This window comes from Triticum urartu, chromosome 3, assembly GCF_003073215.2.
Source record: "Triticum urartu cultivar G1812 chromosome 3, Tu2.1, whole genome shotgun sequence".
Classification (NCBI taxonomy): Eukaryota; Viridiplantae; Streptophyta; class Magnoliopsida; order Poales; family Poaceae; genus Triticum; species Triticum urartu.
Window position 1 is genome coordinate 66,215,724 of NC_053024.1, and position 23,449 is coordinate 66,239,172.

Consider the following 23,449-nt stretch of genomic DNA (forward strand, 5'->3'; position numbering starts at 1 on the left):
GTCAAAACCGGCGGATCTCGGGTAGGGGGTCCCGAACTGTGCGTCTAAGGCGAATGGTAACAGGAGGCAGGGGACACGATGTTTTACCCAGGTTCGGGCCCTCTTGATAGAGGTAAAACCCTACATCCTGCTTGATTATTCTTGATAATATGAGTAGTACAAGAGTTAATCTACCACGAGATCAGAGAGGCTAAACCCTAGAAGCTAGCCTATGGTATGATTGTATGTTGTCCTACGGACTAAAACCCTTCGGTTTATATAGACACCGGAGGAGGTTAGGGTTACACAAGGTCGGTTACAAAGGAGGAGATATACATATCCGTATTGCCTAGCTTGCCTTCCACGCCAAGTAGAGTCCCATCCGGACACGGGACGAAGTCTTCAATCTCGTATCTTCATAGTCCAACAGTCCGGCCAAAGGATATAGTCCGGCTGTCCGGAGACCCCCTAATCCAGGACTCCCTCATGGGTGTTCTCACCTTGTAGTATGTTTTTATTTTATTTTTCCTTTTGAATTCACTTCTCCGAGTTCTGTTTATCTGGCTTCTACTAAATGGATCTAGGTTGCTCTGAGTATTGATCTAAAAAAGAAGTAACTTCATGTCAGGATGGAGTTCCTGCGAGGAGGGAAGTATGGTCAACCTCGAGATCATGTTTCCAAAATGAGGCTGGATTACACACAAGGTGCCAGTTCCCTAATGATGCTGGATTAGACACAAGGTGCAAATTCCCAGATGATGCTGGATTACACTCAAGCCAGGTGGAGTCGTCAGCTGTTCGTGTCCTCGTGGCATTAGTAAAGGCTGAAAGAAAGCGTGTAGCAGCCCTTGAGAATGTAGCTGAGTTCCTAAAGAAGCGAAAAGAGCAATCAGATGCTCTCTTCACCCAAGAAAAAGAAGAGATGGAAGAAGCTAGAAATAAGCTAGCAGAGGCAGAGCAGGCTAGGCGTCTCCTGCTATCTATAAAACTGTTGTCAATACAAAATTTTCTTCATAATAGCTAGGTTCAAATGTTTATCCAGTCAGCACGCCTGTTGTGATGTCCGTGCATCTACTGATGTGGCACAAAATGTTTTTTTCGGGTCATGTAATAACAACAATTACTTTCCAAACAATAACAGACGAAGCATTGGACATGGTATAGTTCACGCGCAAGCCCGACATTCCAAGTTGAACTTCCACATCAAACTCATGTTCACAGATATCTGCATATTCATACATAATGCCCACAACCATGATTCACTTCAAAGCCAAAAAATGTGAGGAGAGTTATAAATAAAGAAAATCCTCTACTAGTTCCTGCTTCCAGTGCGAGCACAACAAGTCAAGACCATGCGTAAATTAATTATATTTTAGTCATTTTTTGTGTTCTAAAATGCCTGCCGGCTCGCGGAAGGACGGGCCTGCAGCGAGCGCGGCCCTCTTGGCCGGCGCGCCGGTTCAATGCCTGCGCTATGAGAGGTCGCGTCCGTGTCAGAGCAATCACTCCCTCCAGTCCTTTTTTGTGTGGGTATAACAAAATCTCGTTTTCCATTCACATTTTACAAGTAAAATTCGTGGACAAACTTTGACCCAAAGTACGATGGGGACTAGTAAACCAGAATGGAGGTAGTAGTTTTTTTTAATCAAAGAAGGGTTTCCCCTTACGATTTTCATTACTGAAAACCAGCATCTAAATCTAAACCATAATATTTGCCCTAGAACTACCAGGTTCAACATCTCGAAACATAAACCCATACAACCTCTGTCGGTGTCAAAACCGGCGGATCTCGGGCAGGGGGTCCCGAACTGTGCGTCTAAGGCGGATGGTAACAGGAGGCAGGGGACACGATGTTTTACTCAGGTTCGAGCCCTCTTGATGTTGGTAAAACCCTACGTCCTGCTTGATTATTCTTGATAATATGAGTAGTACAAGAGTTGATCTACCACGAGATCAGAGAGGCTAAACCCTAGAAGCTAGCCTATGGTATGATTGTATGTTGTCCTATGGACTAAAACCCTCCGGTTTATATAGACAACGGAGGAGGATAGGGTTACACAGAGTCGGTTACAAGGAACGAGATCTACATATCCGTATTGCCAAGCTTTCCTTCCACGCCAAGGAGAGTCCCATCTGGACACGGGACGAAGTCTTCAATCTTGTATTTTCATAGTCCAACAGTCGGCCAAAGGATATAATCCAGCTGTCCGGATACCCCCTAATCCAGGACTCCCTCAGTAGCCCTTGAACCAGGCTTCAATGACGATGAGTCCGGCGCGCAGATTTTCTTCGGCATTGCAAGGCGGGTTCCTCCTCCGAATACTTCATAGAAGATTTTGAACACGAGAATCGTGTCCGGCTCTGCAAAATAAGTTCCACATATCACCGTAGAGGGAATAATATTTACACAAGTCTAATCTGCTGACGTTCCCCATAGTGTGACATCACACCACATCCAGGTCTTTATTCGAATCGTTTTTCATAACCTGTCTCGGCATGTTTCGCGAGGTGATTTCCTTGGCATGTCTTGTCGAAGCAGAGATCGTGTCCCCTTATTACGGGATTCCCATTAACATGGACGTAGGTAACCCAACCGCGCCATCAATTACGGCGCTTGGGGGATAAGCAAGTTTTACCAGGCTGGTGGGGGCGCATAGTTTTGTCCGCCCTTATAAAGGGATAAGGTCTCACCTTTTTCTACCTATGCCTTCTTCCTCCTTGCTCATCCATTCTCGCACACTCGAGCTCCAGCGCTCAAGTCCACATCCTTCTTCTCAACTCTCTCCAAACATGTCCGGAGCGGGAGGCAAGTGGATGGCCTCCTCCGTCATGGAGGGACAGATCAAAAAACTACGTGGAGCCGGATACTTAGCTGCGGATATCGCGCACCGGCTGTCAGCAGCGGGGCAGATCGTCCCTACCCCGGAACCTCACGAAAGGGTGGTTTTCCTCCCCCACTTCGTCCATGGACTGGGGTTTCCCCTCCATCCATTCGTCCGCGGCCTTATGTTCTATTATGGGCTGGACTTTCATGATCTGGCCCCGAATTTCATCCTCAACATCTCGGCATTCATCGTCGTGTGCGAGGCCTTTCTCTGCATCCGACCCCACTTCGGCCTATGGCTGAAGACCTTCAATATCAAGCCGAAGGTAGTAGGCGGCCAACAAGCGGAATGCGGCGGAGCCATGGTGGGCAAGATGCCCAACGTTACATGGCTCGAGGGCTCCTTCGTGGAGACCATAAAGGGGTGGAAATCGGGGTGGTTCTACATCACCGAGCCGCGCAACACCAACTGGGTGGCGGCCCCCGAGTTTCAATCCGGAATCCCCACGCGGCTCACTTCCTGGAAGGAGAAGGGCCTGTCTTGGGGCTCATCGGTGGAGCTGGACGGACTCCAGAAGTGTATCCAGAACATGACAAGCAAGAAACTTAAGCTTGTCAACATAGTCCAGGTCATGCTCTTCCGCCGGATCCTCCCGTGTCAACAACGGGCTTTCAACTTATGGGAGTTCGACCCGGCCCAGCACCAGACTCTGCGTGAGCTCTTCAACACGACACATAAGGACATCTGGAAGGTGCTGTTCAAAGGCGCCGAGGTCCCCCCTTCTCTTACCGAGGACCGTGGGCTAAGCGCGAAGCGCCCTGCGAATCCGGTAAGCTCTATACACCGGGTAGGGTATTTATTTCCCATAGCTTAACCATGTGCGGGGTCTGAGCTCCCATGCCTTTGACAGGACTGGGTGGAGACACCGGAGCAGATTAACTGTCCGGCCCCTCTGCCCGAAGACCCTGTAGACGCTCTCCTAACGGAGATGCGGACTCCGGCTCCTTATGAGGTGCCGAAGAAGACCATGAAGAAGGCCATGGGAACCCGAAAGAGTTCCCGGCGCCATGTGGTATCGGACACATCGTCCGATAACTCCGAGACGCACTCCTCCCGTGAAAACAAGGAGAAGGAAGATGAAGACTCTCCCCCTCCAGTCAGGGGAGACAAGAAAAGGAAGGCCGCCCCAACCGGGGAGGCCGAAGGGTCCAAGAAGGGAAGGACTCTCCTTCCAGACTGCTCCACCACCGCCGCCGACAGCGAAGACGAGTGGCTGCTCAGGGCCAAGCCCCTGGCGAAGTCGTAAGTATTCGGATACCAGAGTAACTCATAGCATACTTTTGTTGCACTGCTTCTCCTAACGTCAAATATGATTATGTAGTTCGCCCCAAGCCCGTATCGGCGTATCCTCGTCGGACGGTTCCTTGGACTCTTCGGACATGAATAGTGATACACTTCCAACCGCCTCCTCTCCTTGCCCTACGGACAATGCCGAGGTATTGTCTCAAGGGGCACCGAGCTGGGGGGAGATTGTCCCGGAGGCGCCTCAAGGCGACCTTCCGGACTCCAGGAGCAAAGGGAGCAAGGCTCCCAGGGGCTCCAAGTTCGGCCCTCAGCCGAACACCGCGCCGGAACCTCCAGTGGTTCCGGACTCGGGCAGGCGGCCCCCTTCCAAGAGGGGCAAGCCGTCCGTGCCGGTGACCTCTGTCCATCCAGAGGCAGTGGACGACCTGCTGGGAGCGCTTCGTGGCGGCTTCGCGGCGCTTCCATCGACGAAGAGCACCACACTATTATGAGTGCGGTGATCAAGAAGGTTCAGTCCGCCAAGAGCGGACTGACTGAAGCCTGTGCCAGCCTTCTAACAGGCTTTGAGGTAAGCATTTAAAATATAGGAAAAATATTACCGCATAGACAGTAGCCCCTGATGCTCTGTTTGGTGTTCACAATGAAAAGCCGAATAGAGGATCAAAGAATATCTGCAAGAGTCTAATATAAGTATGTCTGTATGCGTATGCAGGCTTCGTTGCTGACCTCTGCCGCACTGACTGCGGAGGTCGCCACACTGAAGCAGAACCTCGAGTGGTCCGAGAAAGAGCTCGGCCTTGCTAAGAGGTAGCTCGAGGAGAACAAAGGTAAGTAATACCTTGTCTATATAAAAAAGAAAATGTGGTTGCAAAATGACAGGATCATCATGAATGTGCCAGGGGCCACGACCGAAGTGGCAACCCTGAAGCAAGCGTTGTCCGAGGCCGAAAACAAAGCGGCCGAGGAGCGCACCGAGCGTGAGAAACAAGAGGCACGGGTGGGCGAGGTGCAGCAAGAGCTCCAGGCTCTCGTGAAAAAACACGAGACTTTGGAGCTTGACTCAAAGATGTGAGAGTCCGAGCTTGCTGCGCCTCTCGAGAGCACAAAGCATGCCAAGGCTGAAGCTCAAAAGGCCCTCCAGGAAATTGAGGCGATGAGGAAGATAGCGGCGGGTAAGGCATTCAATATGCAAAGCAAGCATGTGAAAGTAAATTACTTGTTACTTACCCGAGTCAGGAGCTCTCCAGGAGCATTCGCAGATTTGCCGCGCAGCGTGTCGGATGCCGTGAAATATTACCAGGCCGAGGAGGGAAGCTCGATGGAGAAGTTGTTCTGCTCTCAGTATACTAGGACCGAACACCCGATGCCTATGAGCGACCAGCTGAAGCAACTGGTCGAGCTGCACAAGGCGGCCGAACAGGCCATGAGGGGCCTTATAGTACGGATGTGGCCTCGCGACTCCCTTTCCAACAGCTACTTCGCCCTGGTGAGGCGGCTTGTGGACGCCTGCCCCCGGCTAGAAGTCATCAAGCGGTCCGTCTGCATCGAAGGTACCCGCCGGGCTTTTGCCCGTGCGAAGGTGCACTGGGCCAAGATGGACGCCGAGAAGCTGGTGAAGGAGGGGTAGCCGCAGGGCAAGGAGCATCGCCGCCCCGAAATGTATTATGAGGGTGTCCTGAAGGGTGCCCGTCTTGTGGCGGACGAGTGTGCGAAGGATGTGATTTTTGAATGAACTTGCTCGTGTGATCCTGTATTATGAAAACTTGTTCATATGCGCTATGCAACGCTTGTTTGAATTTAAAATATTACCTTCTATGCGGCTGTTTATTAAATGTGAGAGATGGCCAGTCGTTGGCTTCTGCCCCCATGCCCTGAGTGCTGGGGTGTTCGGGATAAATCTAAGCACTATTTTTCCCATTGTTGGGTCCTTCGAGGGAGGTGCTTAGCACAACGAACAAGGCAATCGGACTATAATGCTTTATCACTCTCACTTAGCCATAGAAGTCTACAATTTTTAATTTTGGCGAAGCCCCTAGTATTCGGAAGGCCGAATTCGGGGCGCTATACACGCCTTAAGCCGGACAAAGCCGACCCCTCACTCTAAGCGGCATAAGTCTTTAGGGACTCGAGACCTCTCGAACAGCGACCAGCTCTCGCCTTATCATGACAGTCAGTTTTAGCTTTCTCTACTGAGGTGCTTGACCAGATGAACCGGGGCACAATCGCAGTAGTTCTCCTAGTGCTACCTTAGCCGATATAGCAGAACGTAAGGTGATACGTCTCCAACGTATCTATAATTTTTGATTGCTCCATGCTCTATTATCTACTGTTTTGGACTATATTGGGCTTTATTTTCCATTTTTATATTATTTTTGGGACTAACCTATTAACCGGAGGCCCAGCCCAGAATTGCTGTTTTTTGCCTATATCAGTGTTTCGGAGAAACAGAATATCAAACGGAGTCCAAACGGAATAAAATCTTCGGGAACGTGATTTTCTCACCGAACATGATCCAGGAGACTTGGACCCTACTCCAGGGAGTCAAAGAGGAGGTCACGAGGGTGGGGGGCACCCCCCTAGGGCGCGCCCCCCCTGCCTCGTGGGCCCCTCGGTGCTCCAGCGACGTACTCCTTCCTCCTATATATACCTACGTACCCCCAAACGATCAGAACAGGAGCCAAAAACCTAATTCCACCGCCGCAACTTTCTGTATCCACGAGATCCCATCTTGGGGCCTATTCCGGAGCTCCGCCGGAAGAGGGCCGTCATCACGGAGGGCTTCTACATCATCCTAGCCTCTCCGATGAAGTGTGAGTAGTTTACCTCAGACCTTCGGGTCCATAGTTAGTAGCTAGATGGCTTCTTCTCTCTTTTTGGATCTCAATACAAAGTTCTCCCCCTCTCTTGTGGAGATCTATTCGATGTAATCTTCTTTTTGCGGTGTGTTTGTTAAGACCGATGAATTGTGGGTTTATGATCAAGTCTATCTATGAATAATATTTGAATCTTCTCTGAATTCTTTTATGTATGATTGGTTATCTTTGCAAGTCCTTCGAATTATCCGTTTGGTTTGGCCAACTAGATTGGTAGTTCTTGCCATAGGAGAAGTGCTTAGCTTTGGGTTCGATCTTGCGGTGTCCTTACCCAGTGATAGAAGGGGCAGCAAGGCACGTATTGCATCGTTGCCATCAAGGATAACAAGATGGGGTTTATTTCATATTGCATGAATTTCTCTCTCTACATCATGTCATCTTGCTTAAGGCATTACTCTGTTTTTAACTTAATACTCTCGATGCATGCTGGATAGCGGTCGATGAGTGGAGTAATAGTAGTAGATGCAGAATCGTTTTGATCTACTTGTCACGGACGTGATGCCTATATACATGATCATGCCTAGATATTCTCATAACTATGCTCAATTCTGTCAATTGCTCAACAGTAATTTGTTCACCCACCGTAGAATACTTATGCTCTTGAGAGAATCCACTAGTGAAACCTATGGCCCCGGGTCTATTCTCATCAGATCAATCTCCATCACTTTAATCTTGCTTTGCTTTTTTACTTTGCTTTTACTTTTTACTTTGCATGTTTATACCAAAAATACCAAAAATATTATATCTATCAGATCTCACTCTCATAAGTGACCGTGAAGGGATTGACAACCCCTAATCACGTTGGTTGCGAGTAGCTATCGCTTTGTGCAGGTACGAGGGACTTGAGCGTGGCCTCCTACTGGATTGATACCTTGGTTCTCAAAAACTGAGGTAAATACTTACGCTACTCCGCTGCATCATCCCTTCCTCTTCAGGGAAAACCAACGCAAGCTCAAGACGTAGCAAGAAGGATTTCTGGCGCCGTTGCCGGGGAGTCTATGCAAAAAGTCAACATACCAAGTACCCATCACAATCCCTATCTCTCGCATTACATTATTTGCCATTTGCCTCTCGTTTTCCTCTCCCCCCCCAATTCACCCTTGCCGTTTTATTAGCCCCCCTCTCTCTATCCTCCCTCTCTATTTGCCTCTTTTTGCCCACTTGCCTTTTTGTTTGCTCGTGTGTTAGATTGCTTGTTTGTCGCGATGGCTCAACCGAGATTTGGTGATCTTCACCTCAAAATGCTAGAGGAGATCGAAACCAACGTTAGGAAGTTTATGGTTTTGCAATTTGAGCATAATAATTTCTTTAGAAACGAGCTTAAGGAACAAAAACGTTTTATGAGTTATATGAATAAAGAGCTAGATGATATGTCTAAAGAATTTGATGGTATAAGATCCCATATTGCTCGTCTAGAAAAGATGACTGCTGAAATTTCAGATATGCAAGCCACCTTAGTCAATAAGATGGCCGCTAAACCGAATGCCTATGAAAATCAAGATGAAGATCTAAAAGTTATTGATGTGTCCCCTATTAAATCTTTGTTTTGCGATATGAATCTTGATGAAACTGAATATGATCTTCCTTTACCTAGAAGGCGTTCTAAAAATTCGGAGTATTTAGATCTTAATAATGAAATTGATGAAAGTGGGATTGAAAGAAATAAAAATCTAGATGTTGCTAAACCCACTATATTGGATTTCAAGGAATTTAATTATGAAAGTTGCTCTTTAATTGATTGTATTTCCTTGTTGCAATCCGTGCTAAATTCTCCACATGCTTATAGTCAAAATAAAGCCTTCACCGAACATATTGTTGATGCCTTGATGCAATATTATGAAGAAAAACTTGAGTTGAAAGTTTCTATCCCTAGAAAACTCTATGATGAGTGGGAACCAACTATTAACATTAAAATTAAAGATCATGAGTTTTATGCTTTATGTGATTTGGGTGCTAGTGTCTCTACTATTCCCAAGACTTTGTGTGATTTGCTAGATTTCCGTAATTTTGATGATTGCTCTCTAAACTTGCATCTTGCGAATTCCACTATTAAGAAACCTATGGGAAGGATTAATGATGTTCTTATTTTTGCAAATAGGAATTATGTGCTCGTAGATTTCATTGTTCTTGATATAGATTGCAATCCTTCTTGCCCTGTTATTCTTGGTAGACCTTTCCTTAGAACGGTTGGTGCGATTATTGATATCAAGGAAGGGAATATTAGATTTCAATTTCCATTAAAAAAGGGCATGGAACACTTTCCAAGAAATAAAATAAAATTGCCATATTAAACTATCATGAGATCCACTTATGGATTGCCTACCAAAGATGGCAATACCTAGATCTATCCTCGCTTCTATGCCTAGCTAGGGGCGTTAAACGATAGCGCTTGTTGGGAGGCCACCCAATTTTATTTTTATTCCTTGATTTTTGCTCCTTCTTAGTAATAAATAAATTATTTAGCCTCTGTTTTGGTTGTGTTTTTTGTGTTTAATTAGTGTTTGTGCCAAGTAGAACCATTGGGAAGACTTGGGGAAAGTCTTGTTGAACTTGCTGTAAAAAAACAGAAACTTTAGCGCTCACGAGAACTGCTGTCATTTTTATTTGGAGAGTGATATTTAGTTAATTATTTTTTCAGATGATTAATAGATAAATTCCTCACGTCCAGAAATTTATTTTAGAATTTTTGGAGTTCCAGATCTTGCGCTAGCTACAGATTACTACAGACTGTTCTGTTTTTGACAGATTCTGTTTTTCGTGTGTTAGTTGCTTATTTTGATGAATCTATGGCTAGTGAAATAGTTTATAATCCATAGAGAAGTTGGAATACATTAGGTTTAACACCAATATAAATAAACAATGAGTTCATTACAGTACCTTGAAGTGGTCTTTTGTTTTATTTCGCTAACGGAGCTCACGAGTTTTCTATTTTGAGTTTTGTGTTTTGAAGTTTTCAAGTTTTGGGTGAATTCTTTTGATGGATCATGGAACAAGGAGTGGCAAGAGACTAAGCTTGGGGATGCCCATCGCACCCCCAAGATAATCCAAGTACACCAAAAAGTCAAAGCTTGGGGATGCCCCGGAAGGCATCCCCTCTTTCGTCCACTTCCATCGGTAATTTACTTGGAGCTATATTTTTATTCACCAACATGATATGTGTTTTGCTTGGAGCATCTTGTATTATTTGTGTCTTTGTGTTTTAGTATGCCACAATCATCCTTGCTGTACACACCTTTTGAGAGAGCCATACATGAATTAAAATTTGATAGAATACTCTATGTGCTTCACTTATATCTTTTGAGCTATGTAGTTTTACTCTATGTGCTTCACTTATATATTTTGAGCGTTATAATTTTGCTCTATGTGCTTCACTTAGATCTTTTAGAGCACGGTGGTGGATTTGTTTTAAAGAAACTATTGATCTCTCATGCTTCACTTAAATTATTTTGAGAGTCTCTTAATAGCATGGTAATTTGCTTAATAATAATATGCTTGGTATTCAAGATTTGTGAAACTTTTTTTTGAGTGTGTTGAATACTAAGAAAAGATTCAAGCATGATAATTGTTTTGAGATATGGAGGTGATAATATTGAAGTCATGCTAGTTGAGTAGTTGTGAATTTAAAGAATACTTGTGTTAAAAGTTTGTGATTCCCGTAGCATGCACGTACGGTGAACCGTTATGAGATGAAGTCGGAGCATGATTTATTTACTGATTGTCTTCCTTATGAGTGGCGGTCGGGGACGAGCGATGGTCTTTTCCTACCAATCTATCCCCCTAGGAGCATGCGCGTAATACTTTGCTTTGATAACTTCTAGATTTTTGCAATAAGTATATGAGTTCTTTATGACTAATGTTGAGTCCATGGATTATACGCACTCTCACCCTTCCACCTTTGCTAGCCTCTCTAATACCGCGCACTTTTCGCCGGTATCATACACCTACCATATACCTTCCTCAAAACAGCCACCATACCTACCTATTATGGCATTTCCATAGCCATTCCGAGATATATTGCCATGCAACTTTCCACCATCTAGTTCATCATGACACATTCATCATTGTCATATTGCTTAGCATGATCATGTAGTTGACATAGTATTTGTGGCAAAGACACCGTTCATAATTTCTTCATACTTGTCACTCTTGATTCATTGCACATCCCGGTACACCACCGGAGGCATCCATATAGAGTCATACTTTATTTTAGAATCGAGTTGTAATCATTGAGTTGTAAATAAATAAAAGTGTGATGATCATCATTCAATAGAGCATTGTCCCAAAAAAAGAAGAAGGAGAAAGGCCAAAGAAAGAAAAGAAGGCCCAAAAAAAGGGGCAATGCTACTATCCTTTTTTCCACACTTGTGCTTCAAAGTAGCACCATGATATAGCGAGTCTCATATATTGTGCTTCAAAGTAGCACCATGTTCTTCATATAGAGAGTCTCATATGTTGTCACTTTCATATACTAGTGGGAATTTTACATTATAGAACTTGGCTCGTATATTCCAATGATGGGCTTCCTCAAAATTGCCCTAGGTCTTCGTGAGCAAGCAAGTTGGATGCACACCCACTAGTTTCTTTTGTTGAGATTTCATACATTTATAGCTCTAGTGCATCCGTTGCATGGCAATCCCTACTCACTCACATTGATATCTACTGATGGGCATCTCCATAGCCCGTTGATACGCCTATATGATGTGAGACTATCTTCTCCTTTTTGTCTTCTCCGCAACCACCATTCTATTCCACCTATAGTGCTATATCCATGGCTCACGCTCATGTATTGCGTGAAGATTGAAAAAGTTTTGAAAAAGTTAGAGTATGAAACAATTGCTTGGCTTTTCATCGGGGTTGTGCATGATTTAAATACTTTGTGTGGTGAATATGGAGCATAGCCAGACTATATGATTTTGTAGGGATAACTTTCTTTGGCCATGTTATTTTGAGAAGACATAATTGCTTTGTTAGTATACTTGAAGTATTATTATTTTTATGTCAATATAAACTTTTGTCTTGAATCTTTCTAATCTGAATATTCATACCACAATTAAGAAGATTTGCATTGAAATTATGCCAAGTAGCACTCCGCATCAAAAATTCTCTTTTTATCAATTACCTACTCGAGGACGAGCAGGAATTAAGCTTGGGGATGCCTGATACGTCTCCAACGTATCTATAATTTTTGATTACTCCATGCTATATTATCTACTTCTTTGGACTATATTGGGCTTTATTTTCCACTTTTATATTATTTTTGGGAACAACCTATTAACCGGAGGCCCAACCCAGAATTGTTGTTTTTTGCCTATTTCAGTGTTTCGGAGAAACAGAATATCAAACGGAGTCCAAATGGAATAAAATCTTCGGGAATGTGATTTTCTCACCGAACGTGACCCAGGAGACTTGGACCCTACTCCAGGTAGTCAAAGAGGAGGTCACGAGGGTTGGGGGCACCCCCCCTAGGGCGCGCCCCCTGCCTCGTGGGCCCCTCGGTGCTCCACCGACGTACTCCTTCCTCCTATATATACCTACGTACCCCCAAACAATCAGAACAGGAGCCAAAAACCTAATTCCACCGCCGCAACTTTCTGTATCCACGAGATCCCATCTTGGGGCCTGTTCCGGAGCTCCGGCGGAAGAGGGCCGTCATCACGAAGGGCTTCTACATCATCCTAGCCTCTCCGATGAAGTGTGAGTAGTTTACCTCAGACCTTCGGGTCCATAGTTAGTAGCTAGATGGCTTCTTCTCTCTTTTTGGATCTCAATACAAAGTTATCCCCCTCTCTTGTGGAGATCTATTCGATGTAATCTTCTTTTTGCGGTGTGTTTGTTGAGATCGATGAATTGTGGGTTTATGATCAAGTCTATCTATGAATAATATTTGAATCTTCTCTGAATTCTTTTATGTATGATTGGTTATCTTTGCAAGTCTCTTCGAATTATCCGTTTGGTTTGGCCAACTAGATTGGTAGTTCTTGCCATGGGAGAAGTGCTTAGCTTTGGGTTCGATCTTGCGGTGTCCTTACCCAGTGATAGAAGGGGCAGCAAGGCACGTATTGCATCGTTGCCATCGAGGATAACAAGATGGGGTTTATTTCATATTGCATGAATTTATCTCTCTACATCATGTCATCTTGCTTAAGGCATTACTCTGTGTTTAACTTAATACTCTAGATGCATGCTGGACAGCGATCGATGAGTGGAGTAATAGTAGTAGATGCAGAATCGTTTCGATCTACTTGTCACGGACGTGGTGCCTATATACATGATCATGCCTAGATATTCTCATAACTATGCTCAATTCTGTCAATTGCTCAATAGTAATTTGTTCACCCACCGTAGAATACTTATGCTCTTGAGAGAAGCCACTAGTGAAACCTATGGCCCCCGGGTCTATTCTCATCATATCAATCTCCATCACTTTAATCTTGCTTTGCTTTTTTACTTTGCTTTTACTTTTTACTTTGCATCTTTATACCAAAAATACCAAAAAAATTATATCTATCAGATCTCACTCTCGTAAGTGACCGTGAAGGGATTGACAACCCCTAATCGCGTTGGTTGCGAGTAGCTATCGCTTTGTGCAGGTACGAGGGACTTGAGCGTGGCCTCCTACTGGATTGATACCTTGGTTCTCAAAAACTGAGGGAAATACTTATGCTACTCTGCTGCATCATCCCTTCCTCTTCGGGGAAAACCAACGCAAGCTCAAGACGTAGCATAAGGTACCAAAACATGGGAGCCGGGCAAACCCAACTATTGACCCAAGACATGATTCGGAGCTGATGCATATAATGCTATAAGTTCGGGGTGCCGCACTGTTGAAAGTGTTCGGACTTCTCACGCCGTATTATAGGGTACGCTTAAGCCCCTAGCATATTGGCCGTACCAAAATGTATGGGTGCTGAATGTTGTGAATGAACATATATATATACACACATATATATAAGAATAGAGAATGCGGTAGTAGGCTAGTGCTATGCATTGTTTATTCAAAAAGGTGCGTCGAAGCAGAATGATACAAGTAGTGCGATAAGCAAAAAGTAGGACTATTTGACATGTCCCCTCCAAGGGCAACCTGAGGAATAGTATTTAAAGCAAGTATTTCACTCGTTATCAGAGACCACCTGGGAGTTCCATGGTGCAACGTAGCTTTCTGCCTCCTTGGTTGTTGCATCGTGTGTCCGGCAATCATGCTGCCGGACGGGGTTTCCAGAGATTAAAGTCCTGAAAGAGAGAAAAATAACAAAGCGGGAAGCCCCTAGTGCGGTTGAGCCGTGTCTTGGGGCGTGCCGTAGTCGTGCCCCCATCCCACCTGTGCCCATGGTATTTTCAATGCGTAATTATGTATGTGTGGCACAGATTTCGCCGTTTTGCTGGTACTGGGGTGGGGGCCGCATTGCTATGCGAGCTCGGAACGTGCCAGGCGGTCGTGTTGCCGATTACTCCAGGCGTGCTTGGAGGTGTTCGGGTCTTTAATCGCCGAACTGGTGGATTGCCTTAAGAGGTTGCTTTGCGCTTCTGCTGCGAGGGCCGTAGTGTGCTCCTCAGTGCGGAGAGAGCGCTCTGTGTTTCCATTGAATGTGATGACCCCCTGAGGTCCTGGCATCTTGAGCTTGAGATATGCATAGTGCGGTACCGTGTTGAATCTCGCAAATGCGGTTCGCCCGAGCAGTGCATGATAGCCGTTGCGGAACGGGACTATATCGAAGATTAACTCCTCGCTTCGGAAGTTATCCGGGGATCCGAAGACCACTTCCAGTGTGAATGAGCCTGTGCAATGGGCCTCTACACCTAGTATGACGCCTTTGAAGGTCGTTTTTGTGGGTTTGATCCTTGAGGGGTCTATACCCATTTTGCGCACTGTGTCCTGATAAAGCAGGTTCAGGCTGCTGCCGCCGTCCATAAGGACTCGGGTGAGGTGAAATCCGTCGATGATTGGGTCTAGGAACAGTGCGGCAAATCCGCCATGACGGATACTAGTGGGATGGTCCCTGTGATCGAAGGTGATCGGACAGGAGGACCATGGGTTGAACTTTGGGGCGACTGGCTCCAACGCATATACATCCCTTAACGCACGCTTCCGCTCCCTCTTGGGGATGTGGGTTGCGTATATCATGTTCACCGTCCGCACTTGTGGGGCGAACCTCTTCTAACCTCCGGTGTTTGGCTGCCGGGGCTCCTCCTCGTCATCGCTATGTAGCCCCTTATCTTTGTTTTCGGTGTTTAACTTGCCGGCCTGCTTGAACACCCAACATTCCCTGTTGGTGTGGTTGGCTGGCTTGTCGGGGGTGCCATGTATTTGGCACGAGCGATCGAGTATACGGTCCAAACTGGACGGGCCCGGAGTGCTTCTTTTCAATGGCTTTTTCCGCTGACCGGGTTTAGAGCCTCTGAATCCGGCATTGACTGCCGTATCCTCGGTATTGTCGCTATTGACACGGCGCTTACGTTTGTTGTGATGTGACCTGCCATTGCTATCCTTGGTATCTGAAGTACCGTGGTTCTTTGATATGTTATTGCTGCAAGCCAGCCAGCTGTCTTCTCCTGCGCAAAAGCGTTTCATGAGTGTCGTGAGGGCTGCCATAGATTTCTGCTTTTCCTGGCCAAGGTGCCGGGCGAGCCACTCGTCGCGGATGTTGTGCTTAAAAGCTGCTAGGGCCTCTACATCCGGACAGTCGACGATTTGATTTTTCTTCGTCAGGAACCGTGTCCAGAATTGCCTAGCCGATTCCTCTGACTGCTGAATTCTGTGGCTCAAGTCATCGGCATCTGGTGGTCTCACATAAGTGCCCTGGAAGTTGTCGAGGAATGCGGCTTCCAGATCTTCCCAACCGCCAATGGACTCTGCTGGCAGGCTGTTGAGCCAATGTCGAGCTGGTCCTTTGAGCTTGAGTGGGAGGTATTGGATGGCGTGTAGATCGTCACCGCGGGCCATGTGGATGTGTGCAGGAGGAAGTCCTCGATCCATACCGCAGGATCTGTTGTGCCGTCGTATGATTTGATATTTACAGGTTTGAAACCCTCTGGGATTTGGTGATCCCTTACTTCTTCTGTGCAGCATATGGGGTGTGCGGCGCCTCTGTACTGGGCTATGTCGCGACGCAGCTCGAATGAGTCTTGTCCGCTGTGTTCGGCCCGGCCGGATTTACTTTTACTGTATCCGGCGTGACGGTTATCGTCTCGCGTAGTGGCATGCCCTCGTGATCCGTAGATCGATCTTGTGTGTTTTGCTTTGTCCTCCAATACGTCTCGCAGGTCTAGTGTGTTTCCCCGTGCCTTGTCATTTTTATTTGAGTGGTGTTGGGGTGCGGGCTGAGTTTTTGGTTGAAATACCTCTCTGTCGCGGCCACGAGGTGGCCGATCAGCCGCGTCATATGTTGGAGATGTAGGTTTTAATGCTTCCTCCTCCAGTCGGGGTAGCAACCTGCGCTTTGGGTAACTCTTGGAGGGGCGTTCGAGTTCATATTCCTCGGCCGCAAGGACTTTAGTCCATCTGTCAGCTAGCAAATCTTGATCAGCTTGAAGCTGTTGCTGCTTTTTCTTAAGGCTATTTGTCGTGGCTATAAGCCGGCGCTTGAAGTGCTCTTGCTCGGCGGGATCCCTCGGCACGACAAATTCATCGTCGTCAAGGCTTGCCTCGTCTTCGGAGGGAGGCATGTAATTATCATCCTCTGCCTCTCCATCTGCCGCTCTCTCGGGAGGGTTGGCTTCTCCATCCTCCTACTCTGAATCTTGCTGGAGGGGATTGTTGTCATCTTCGGCACTGTCCGGAGTGCTATTATCTCCTGTGCCGGTGTCACCACTTTTGCTTTGGCGAGACTTAGAGCGGCGCCGCTGACGTCGGTGCTTGAGTTGCTTCTTGGAGGGGTCATCCTCCGCTGTCCCGTTGCCATTGCCTTCTTTGGGTGTGTCCACCATGTATATATCATATGATGAGGTGGCTGTCCAGTGCCTTGTGGGCAGTGGTTCCTCTTCGTCTCCCGCATCGTCGTCCATACCGTCGATGTCTTTGGAGTCGAAGTCGAGCATGTCGGTCAAATTGTAGACAGTGGCTACTAAGTGGGTGGTGGGTGGGCGGCGAATTTCTTCGTCATCCGCATCCCAATCCTACCGAACATAGTTTGGCCAGGACTCTCCTGATAGGGAGAGAGGCCTTAATGAGTTCATCATGTCGCCGAAGGGCGAGTGCTGAAAGATATTCGCGGAGGTGAACTCCATGATCGGCGCCCAGTCGGATTCGATAGGCACGGACGCAGGCGGTTCGGACTCCGTGGCCGGGGAAGAATCCGGCAATTTGGCATCGCGGCTCTCATGAAGGGTAAGGTCGATACTCGGCTCAATCGCCGCTGAGAATGCAGCCTCCGTGGCGGGGTCTATCCCCCCGTCCGTGGATGGCGCAATCGGCTCCGAATTGAGGGTCGGAGCGGTTGCCGGTGCGATCTCCTGCACACTGTCCGATGGTAGAGCTAAATCATGCTCATCGTGACCGTGCGGCGTACTCGGCAAGGGCTCGAATCCATTGAAGATCAAGTCTCCGCGGATGTCGGCCGTGTAATTTAAGCTTCGAAACCTGATCTGGTGGCCAGGGGCGTAACTCTCGATCTGCTCCAGATGGCTAAGCGAGTTGGCCCGCAGTGCGAAGCCGCCGAATACAAATATCTGTCCAGGGAGAAAAGTCTCACCCTGGACTGCATCGCTATCGATGATCGAAGGAGCTATCAAGCCTAATGATGACGACACAGAGGAACTCTCAATGAAAGCACCAATGTCGGTGTCAAAACCGGCGGATCTCGGGCAGGGGGTCCCGAACTGTGCGTCTAAGGCGGATGGTAACAGGAGGCAGGGGACACGATGTTTTACTCAGGTTCGGGCCCTCTTGATGGAGGTAAAACCCTACGTCCTGCTTGATTATTATTGATAATATGAGTAGTACAAGAGTTGATCTACCACGAGATCAGAGAGGCTAAACCCTAGAAGCTAGCCTATGGTATGATTGTATGTTGTCCTACGGACTAAAACCCTCCGGTTTATATAGACACCGGAGGGGGCTAGGGTTACACAGAGTCGGTTACAAGGAAGGAGATCTACATATCCATGTTGCCAAGCTTGCCTTCCACGCCAAGGAGAGTCCCATCCGGACACGGGACGAAGTCTTCAATCTTGTATTTTCATAGTCCAACAGTCCGGCCAAAGGATATAATCCGGCTATCCAGATACCCCCTAAACCAGGACTCCCTCAACCTCCATCGCAAAAAAACCATACAACCATACGCCAAGGAGGTACGTAGTACTATGAATTCCATTTTCGCTCCATACCAATCATTCTAAAAACTACTTACTACTTATAACGCGCCATTGAAAATCGGAACTCTTAACCCTGCTAAAAACGATATTTTAAACGTGGCTACTCGATCTGTGGCAACTGGCGAGCCACCGCGCTCCAAGTCGTTCACCTGTGGTCCCGACCATCAACTCCTATGGATCAAATTATCACGCGAGCTGACTATTCCTACAAAGGTGCTCCACCACGTACCCCGTACTCGCGAATGCAGCAGTCGTGCACCTAGGGTTTTAGGGTTTATTTGTTAACGTCGCCTTTACGTAACACTCATGTGTGCGAGACAGTGAGAGGTCGACTGCGTGCGTACGCCTCTTCTCTTCGTATATGTACTCCACCATTTGTCTGGTGTCCAAAAAATTATAATAAATACTAGCAATGTGCCAATGCATTGCCACACGATCAAAGTAGATTAATACATATTCACCGATTTGATAGAAAAAAGTCTAGTTTTGAAATACGTATATCACTAAAAATATGTTATGTTTCACTCAACATATATTCCTTTGGCGGTTTTGATGAGATAAGGGAGGAATGTTGTTGGTTTCAAGATTCGAGAAATGGTATATGTCTAATTTCTACTCTTACTAGCAAGTTGCCCGTGCGTTGCACGGAACATCAAGATCTTGTGGGAGAAAAGGATGAACGAGGGAAGGCCTTATCTGCAAATGTGGTGAAGAGTGCGGGTAAATTGCCATATTTTCCTTCCTATCTGTCAGATATAAATCGGACGACCTACATTGCGGGATGGCAGGCCCACCATCATCACCAACTCTATTTTTTATCCCTACTCTTATAAAAAGCATTGCCGGTGATGATCGTGTGCCTGCCATCCTGCAATATAGGCCGTCCGATCTATATCTAACGGATAGGAAGGAAACTATGGCAATTTTGCAAAAAGATACCCACACCCCTCTCCACATTTGCGAATAAGGCCTTCCCTCGTTCATCCTTTTCCCCACAAGATAAACTACTTATACAAATGCACTTGATGTTCCATGCAACGCATGGGCATCTTGCTAGTTGTTGCAAAAAGCCCATGTGTGTGTGAGAGAGAGGGAGAGTGGAGGAAGACGGAGTGCATGTGTGACAAAGACACAAGGAGTGTGTGTGTGTGATAGGTATCAGCTTAAAATGAGGCGATAGTGTGTGTGTGTGCACGATCGAGAGGGCGTGTCTCAAGAAGGGAAGAAAAATCTACATATATACAAGGAGCGGGAGAGAGACATGTATGCGATGGTGGAAGCACGAGTGTGTGGGTGTATGAACCTATCTAGAGGCTAGCTAGTCGATAAATGTTTGTGAGAGAAATACGAGTCGGGGTGCGAAAGCGAGAGTTTTGTGTGAGAGAGAGACAGTAGTCGGGATGGGGAGTGGAAGCAGGAGTTGTGTGTGTGTGTGAGAGAGAGAGAGAGGAGACAGTAGTCGGGGTTGTCTGATCGGTAAACAAATGAATAATGTCAGTGTAGGATGGAGACGAAAAGGAGACCGCAACAAATGTTGTGTCTACAGGAGAGAGAGAGTAATTTTAGTGGTATGTGTCATATGTAGAGACATATAGGGTGTGTGAGAGAATCCCATAGAGAGAAAGACAAAGTGAAAGACCAGTGGAGAATGTGTGTGTAGCGGTGAAAAAGAAAGCTTAGGTACCGAGTGATACCAGAGAACAGTAGAGACGTGAGAGATAATGAAAACCGTGTAATGTATAATGATAGGGAGAGTGTGACACTTCTCAAGGGAGACATCGAGAGACCATGTTTGCGAGGATAGGAGAAACATGAAGTGAGCGTGCGGGTGAGCTGGAGAAAAGAGAGTGATAGCTACCTGAAGGAGCATGCATGCGAGAGAGATGGGCGTGAAAGGAGTGGACAAAAAAGGGAATCAAATATTTGAATTCGAGATGATGATACATGTAATCCATACTCGAACCAAAATTGATCTATCAAACATGCATACTCATATGAATTCACGCACATCTATGTTATTTAATATGTAGATATTACTGATCCATACATTTTAGTAGAACATAATTTGGTTAATGTTATTCGAATTCAACCTTAAAATTTCGAGATCGTTGTATTTATAAATCATATTATACATATAAAGGAGCAGAATTCTTTGTTGTGCTTTTGAAAGTATATATAAAAAAAGATGTATATAGAATGTAATTCCAATTGAAAATGGATCCCGCCCGAAAAAAATAGAATACAAACGGGATTCGAATTGAGTTGGCACGGTAAACGTGCACTCTGCAAAATTTGAACGAAGCGGGGAAAGTCGCAGTAACCGTCCGAAACCAAAATCTGCGAGATGGAAATCACTACTGCCTATCCCTGCCATGCAAAGCCTATCTGCTGGATTTCTATAGGTTTCGATAGGGGTAGGTTTGTAATTTCACCCAAACATGACGTAACCGCCTCTCACCCAGATTCATACACGGTGGGCGCCAAAACACAGTGTGTCCTCGGCCGAAATCGACTCCCTCCCCGATTCATATTCATACACGGTGGGCGCCAAAAACAAACTCTCGTCGGCAAATATTCGGTGTATGAGAGATTACCGTCCTATCCCCAACCGACTAATGTTGTTGTGATGTAGTAGAAATTTGAAACAGGGGCTAAGTTTGTAAATTTCCTTGCATTTGAGACAAGCGCACCCTGAATACATGGTTCCCCCTTCCTCTCTACCTCCCTTTTCCCCATTCGTACTCCGTGGGCGCCAAAACACCCTCTCCACCCCACCCTCCTCTGTCCGTCGCCGTCCGCCACCCCATCCACCGCCGTCCTCCTCCACCACGCCGGAGCTGATACCCTGATGCCGCCGTCCATTACAAGAGATCGACCTCTCTCATCCACGGCTTCGGACCAGGATCCTTGCATCCCATCCTCTCGCTTCATCCCCGCCGTCGTCCACCTTGCCGGCGCCGCTCCTACGACCGCCTCGTCCACCGTGCCCCGCTGCCACCGTCTACCCTCCTAGATATGCTTCCACGCCGCCGACAGCCATCGCTACCGCAGCACCGTCAAACTCTCAGCCGATGCGTACACGGCGCCGCACCAGAGGCGGTACTCTTTCGTATCTGCTCAACTTATTTATTGCAGTAAGAAAATAGATCGCCACTGCTTTACTCTGATTTCTTGTCTTGGTTGCGAAGTTGCCTTTGTCCGGTTTGCACCTTCAGATCCGCCATGTCACGCTAAACACTATACTCCCAATGCTTATGGTTTTCCCCTTTTTATATTCCACACTAATTAAATCAAAGTAGACTAAATTTCAAAATTGGGTCAGTCGATTTTTCAGAGCTTGCCGGAGTTCGCCGGTGCGATCGAAGGGGCTCGGGTGGTTGTGGGGCCTCGCCGAACGAAGAAAACTCGACGCGGGTGGGGGTTGGGGTGGGGGTGGGGTGGCGGAGGAACACAGGCGGTGGGGGTCAGTGGTTCGGCCGGCGGCCCGTGCGGTGTTCTGTATGGGAAGAATCAGAGACGAGGAAGAAGAAGGGTTAGGAGACGTAGGATCTTCATCCAACCGCCTGAAATGGTCGAGAGACAGCTGGGAGTTGCATTCTTAATGCGCTCTGGTTCATCATGTGTGGGCATTGCGTAACCAATATTTTATTATCCAAAATCTGATTGCTCTTCTTTACCATGTTCCTCTTCCGTTCTTCTTTAATATGTACTCTCTCCGTTCCTAAATACAAGTCTTTGTATAGATTCCACCATGGACTACATATTGAGCAAAATGAGTGAATCTACACTCTAAAATGTATCTGGATACATCTGTATGTGATCGATAGTGGAAATCTCTACCAAGACTTATATTTTGGAACGGAGGGAGTATGATAGTAGTACAGTATGTTCCCTGTACTGAAGATGAGCAGGGACATTTGAAGTGTAGAGGTCTATATGGTCAGTTGTGATGGACACTTTGAGCCTCTTTGATTCGTAGGATCTTGTAAACATAGGAATAGGATTTGTAGTGGCCTGCCCACTTGAATCCTATAAGAATAGCAAGGAAATGCGGGGAGCTGTGTCGCCTTTGAGAGTTACACTGATATTAACAGTACCACACCTTCACTTGAAGAGAGCTGGTATCCGAAGCCTTTCTAGCCGTACCGACAATACTAGCACATATATTCCAGCAAGTTCCACTTTGCTGATTTTACTCTGATGCTTAAGGTTTTCTCGTTATATCTACACTATGATCTGTGTAGCTGCTTTGTGTTGCACTAGCAGCAGTCCACTCTTGAAGCTAAACACTGCAATGACTTACAAAATTGGCACCAAGGCATTGAGTGCCATTCTGGATGCAATGAAACTCATACGCTCCCCACCTATTGATTCTTGTTCAGAATATGATCCTAATTACTATTCTAACCTCAAGGAGTCAAAGGCAGATGGCCTGTCCTGTTCACCCATCAAGGTGCCAGTTCTAATTTGGCAATGTTTTATTGATTGCGGGTATCTTGCATATGTTGTCTTGCATTTCTTCTACTTTGTTGCACCGCCATTTGCTTAGTTTACTCATCATATATGTCGAGATGCCATGCCCATCCATTATCAATACATATTCCATCTGTCATCATACCATGTTTTTCCACTCAAATGTTGTTCTTGTGCATCAGACATCAAAAAGGAAGAGGGTGATTGCCGAACCTGAAGGAGCACTAGCAAAGTCCTTGAAAAACGTGGTGGTGCCGGAGAAATCAGACAGCACCCCACTTATATTGGATGTACAACCAGTGACACAAAATGTAGGACCGACTCCAATAGACTGTACCCATACTTCACTGGCCACACCACTAGCCCCACCACATAGGACCTGCACTCCAGCAAAAGGTATACCGATTTCATTTGCCATAGCACCAGCTGTACCACAGAAAAATCCCAGTCCAGCAAAAAGTACAGCAATTCCACCGGCCGAAGACCTATCCCAACTGCAGAGACATCCAATTCCTGCAGATTGGAACCCCATTCCATTTATTCCCAGTTTAAAAGACAATGCTTTCAATGTTGTTAGGGACTACGTGCATATATTCCCATCATGGGAAGATTATTGTGAAGACAAACACCATTTTCACATCTTCCTGTCCAACTTACGTGTAAGTGCTATTATTCATGGTTATT